This window comes from Poecilia reticulata, linkage group LG2, assembly GCF_000633615.1.
Source record: "Poecilia reticulata strain Guanapo linkage group LG2, Guppy_female_1.0+MT, whole genome shotgun sequence".
In the NCBI taxonomy this organism is placed as follows: domain Eukaryota; kingdom Metazoa; phylum Chordata; class Actinopteri; order Cyprinodontiformes; family Poeciliidae; genus Poecilia; species Poecilia reticulata.
Window position 1 is genome coordinate 22312189 of NC_024332.1, and position 5285 is coordinate 22317473.

At 40.4% G+C, this 5285-nt stretch overlaps 1 protein-coding gene across 1 annotated transcript in view; it reads right to left on the reverse strand.

The window, feature by feature from the left end:
• The window catches only part of cd28 (CD28 molecule), a 22851-nt gene extending 18810 nt beyond the window's left edge, over window positions 1-4041 (reverse strand). Inside the window, exon 1 of the mRNA XM_008438237.2 lies at window positions 3492-4041. The gene's annotated coding sequence lies outside the window, so the exon portion shown is untranslated. The remainder of the gene's footprint in view (window positions 1-3491) is intronic.
• Between the last annotated feature and the right edge of the window lie 1244 nt (window positions 4042-5285).

Genomic DNA, 5285 nt, shown 5'->3' on the forward strand with positions numbered 1-5285 from the left:
ACCTACCTACCTACCTACCTACCTACCTACCTACCTACCTACCTACCTACCTACCTACCTACCTACCTACCTACCTACCTACCTACCTACCTACCAGAAGATAAAACAAAAGATTAGCAAGCCAGAGGTCATATTATTTGTCATTTTGGGTATTTTGAGTTTTACGTTTTGGCAGACCTGAGGAGATGCACAACAGAAAAATCATTATCATGTTTTTTTTATGCACCAATATACATGAAAAAAAATGTTTTAAATCTGTTTTCAATAACTGTACAGTTACAGATATTACTGTTTCCACGAACCCACGAGGACAGGACTCCAGACTTACAGGGACACTTCACACACTCCACACACACACATTAAGCTGGTGTGTGGAGCTTAATGTGTGTGTGTCAGAGATCATATTTACACAACAAGTAACTCGTAAATTAAAATTAAAAGTACAGAGCTATTCTCATGAACTTGTAGGATAAATTTGCAATATAGATAAATCTACGATGATATTTGTTTGTTTTGGGTATAAATAAATCTATCATAAAAACAGTTTTTTCTAAACATTCCCTACACAAAATAAATGTATAAATATGAACTTTTAAATATTTGTAATGGAAGTATGTGGCATTGAAAGATGGATTTTTTTTATTTTTTATTTTTTACACAATTCTATCGGGGCTGCAAATAAACGTAGAGATGAGTTTCTTATGTCAGAAGAAACTGTGGAAACTGAGAGGTTTTTGTGATTCGCACAGACTTGGACTCCACTGAGCCTCAAAGCGGGAAGCTAAAATTAGAGCCGTGTGACATCATGTAATTGCATGTGACTTTTTGTCTCCCGTTGCCCGTGCATGAGTGTACCAACCACATCCTGACGACAGAACGGCGGAGAGCTTTGAACAGCAAACAGCAGGAAAACAGGCTGCTACATTCACAGCTACTAAACTTTGACGAATTCATGCAGAAAACACCCAACACTCTTTCCTGAGTCAGCCGTTGAAATGGACTTGTGACCCAGTCCTGCTCTCATTGGTGGATTTTCAATAGGAGTCGAATGTCTGCATGCGTGGCTCTAGGTCTCTGTGTTGGCCCCCGTAAAGCAGTGGGCATCCCACAGGGGATTCTCACCTCACAATGACCGACTGCTCACTCTGAACGTATACTTCTAAATAACACAAGTCGACACGGTGATACAATGCTAAAGATGAATAATCAGCCATATGGAACCAGGAGAAAAACAAAAAAAAAAAGATTTGTTTTTGTAATTTTCCAATTGTTCCTTTTGTCTTGAGATCTTGTGATGAGAAATGAGAACAAGTAGAAGTGAAACAAAAAATTAAGGTAAGAAAATAAACACACAGTAGGAGAGAAAATACAATATGTTTTAGCAAGTCAGTGGTTTAAAAGTTTCACTATTTGTTGTTTTGTGTATTTTGAGTTTTAGGAGTTGGTAGATTTGAGGAGCACAATAGGAAAACCATAATCCTGGTTGTTATTCTAATCATACCAGTAATCAATCATTCAACCAATTAATCAGTCCATATAGTCAGAACAGAGAGGACACACAGGGTGTGTCTAAAGTACCCCAAACCCAGGCCAGGCTAGAGCAGCATTTAGATTTAGTGATTTCTGTTGACCAGGCAACAGAAAGCGTGCCTAGAAGTTGGAAATAAAAGGGCTGGATTGATCATGATGCAGGTCAACCTGTAGTTTGGAGGCTGTGATGACTGAACATCAGCCCTGCTGACCAGTTGGATCCACAATGCTGGGTCCACTTCTGGAAGACTATCTGTCCAGAACAAATTATCTGCTTTGGATGGTGACTTGGGAGCTGCCACAAGGTGCTGAACTTTGTGGTTTGTGAACTAACTGCTGTTGATCAGGTTCTGTTGGGTTGACAAATACTCAGAATTTCTTGGACTTTACTCTGAAAAAAGTCCAAGAAATTCAGTGAAGCTGAACGATTTGTCAGGTTTCCTCGGTCTGATGTTTTCCCCGTCAGACGTTTCAGGCTTTAAGGTTTAACACTAAGAGCAACATTTTAATCCAGCTCCCTTTAATGGTCAGATCACTGTCACTTAAAGCAAAGTACAGATTTTCTTAGGACTGGCTGTAGATGTCAGCCTAATTTAGTGCAGAGCCTTAAACTATAATGTTTCCTGTTAGGAACAGAGAGATGTAATTCCCATGATGCTTTGCTCTACATTACTTAAATGCATGGGTGTTGGTTTGGTACTGAAACCGTAACAGTTCTCGTCATGTTCTGACCAGTTAGACAGCCACACCGTTTCAACGCTGTGGGGACCGCGCCGTCAGTGAGCTGCTCCTCCCTGTTCTGACTCAGGCTGTGGAGTTCAACTGGAAAAAGATTAATTAAATGTTGCTCCTTTATTTATTTGCTGTACAAATATTTGTAAATTAACAAAAGGAACTGGAACAGGTTTTTTTATGAGTGTTTAGAAGTGTTCAGAAAGCTGAGTGTTACTCACATGTACTAAAAAAACAAATTTTGGGTGCTGTTTATATGTAATTACAATATACATACATCAGTTAACTTAAGATTCATTCACATTGAACAAATTAGAATAGTCTATCAGTTAATTTAATGAAGACTAAAACAATTTTGAGGCAAAGAGTTGGCATATTTTTTAAGTTAAGACTAATTTCACCCGTTCTTCACACTGTGGCCAACTGTGAGAAAAATCTTGCTTTAAAGGTGAAGTTAAAGTTTATTTCTATGGCACATTTTAGTGACAAGGCAGTTAAAGGACTTTACACCATATAAAACATAATACAGTAACAAATTATGAAACAAGCAACATGCATTACCAGCTGAATTTATTTCAGGTTCACCAGATTCCGTGACTGAATCTGTGAACTGAAGACAAGCAGAACCAGAACCAGAAACAGAACCAGAACCAGAACCAGAACCTGAACAAGAACCTGAACCAGAACCTGAACCAGAACCAGAACAAGAACAAGAACCTGAACCAGAACAATAACCAGAACCTGAACCAGAACCAGAACCAGAACCAGAAGGTGTTTCAGCAAAGCACCAGTGTGCTCACCTGTCCCAGGTTACTACTGCTGCTTTTAAACTTTGTGTTGTTTCCTAATGGATTAGTTTGTTTTTCACTTAAATTCCACATTATATGTAAAAGCTAATATGTTGGAAAGGCTTTGAAATTGTATTATCAATGTCTCATTTATTTACATCTTAAAAGCCTGAAATTTGTTTTCAGAGTCTCTCCAGGTCCCATCCTGGCACCTGAAACCCCTTTTCTTCACTGTCATGCATTTTTACAGAGCTGAGCCTGAGGAGATTTTCATCCTGCATGTGTTTTCACTTGCAGCAGACTGCACATGTAAACACTCTGCAGACTGCAGACAGAGTGCATAAGATCTCAGTCATACTGAAAGTTGTGTTGGTTGAGATAATCTTTGGAGAGTTTCTACTGCCACTCCACTGAGCTCAGGCTGAGTGTCTGTGTTCCTACCCGAACTGCATGCAGCTGTTCCAGAGGTGATGACTCCACCATCACCATCCACTGGGCCCAGGCGTCCTGCACAGAAGAAACTGTGATTCCTCTGCTGATCACGTTGAAACCAACAGCATCTCTGCAGATCCTCTGCAGCATTAGTAGCAAAGGCACAGCGTGAATCAGACAGTCATACTTCCAGGAAGAAGTTGTAATACTTTATTCTAAAGCACCATGCATCGACATACAAACACGTGTCTGAATCCAACTGCACCATGCATGCTGAAACAATAGCACGGCTGCAGACACAACACTCTCTGCACACCCAAACAGGGTCAGGGGACGAGAAACCGCAGCCTCACCCACACTCGTCACAGCTTTCACTGATCTGCAGCAGGAAGCTGCAGAGGCAGGAAATGAGGTAAGACGTGTGCGCACCTCAGGGGGATCTGACCTGATGATGTCAAAGTGTTTTGACATGTGAGTGGTGGTTTTGGGGGTTGAGGAGGGGGGTGACGGTACGGGTAGGAGGAGGCAGACAAAGCATTCTCAGATCTGTACCTGGAGGTGGTGATTTCCACAAACTCTTTCCAAAGAAAGAAGAAGTGAAAGTTCAACAGAATGATATCAAAAACAAAGACTGACAAAAAGAGAGTGGGCAACATGAAGCAGATTACAGTCTGTACTGCTCATCTCCTACATGGCTTTGCCTCCAGGCAGCAGTCTGACCCTGCTGACCGTTTATAGTTCAAAGATTCAGTCTGCTAACAATCCCAATGATTCAGTTCAGTTCAAAAATCCATTATTTATTTATCCTAAGGGAGGATTAAAGGGACAGTATCATGTGTTTTCCAGGCACATAGTGCCACTTTACAGCACAATAAAGTAGCTATGTCAACTTCATTTTTTTTATAAAATTACTGTATATGTCAAACATGACTCCAAAGAAATTTGTCTTCACTGTTCGACGTCTTGAAATTGAGCCCCGGTCTCTTTAAGAAGCTCCTGCTCTCTGTGACACTCCGTCTTCAGGAAGTCATCACAACAACGTTCCTCTATTAACCCCTTTAACAACATTTTTACCGGCTCTGGACTGAGTTGTAGCTGGTGTGGCGTTAGCTAATTGCTGCTGCTAGTCTGAAGGAGCTGAGTGAAAAGGCAGCGGTTCGTGAGCTTAGGCGTTTAGGCACCTCTACATGGTTGCCATGGGAGATTCAAGGATTTCTCAAACATGTATAAAAAAAATCAAAGTAACACTCTGGGTAGGTTTATGATGATAGAATATAATTATAACAGGATGTAAAAAGTCAGCTTTACACAATTCTGCCTCTTTTACATGGGGAAGTTACATCATCCAGGTATCTTCAAAGCATCGTTGCAGATGGTGATGCTGCTGGCAGGAAGGATCCCAGTGAATCTAAAGAAACCTCTGACTGGACACACTGTTGCTGCCATAACATGCTAACAGCTCAATATCCAAACAGCTAAGACCATATTCCACAGTAACACCATCAGTTCCGTCCATCATCCCATCAGCTCTGAGCATCTTCCGCTTCGGTCACCTCCACATCAGGATGCTGCCATCAATTTTCACCATTTGACTGTTTAATTCCTGATACATTTTAGTGCCTACTGAATTTTATATTTTCAGTAGGCACTGAACTGAATCATTGGGATTGTTAGCAGACTGAATCTTTGAACTATATATTTTTATATTTTATTTTATTTTGTTTTTTATTTTTATTGGTAACTTGATCTGTGTGTATGTGTATGCTGCAACTGCACAGTAATTTCCTGTCTGGGATGAATAAA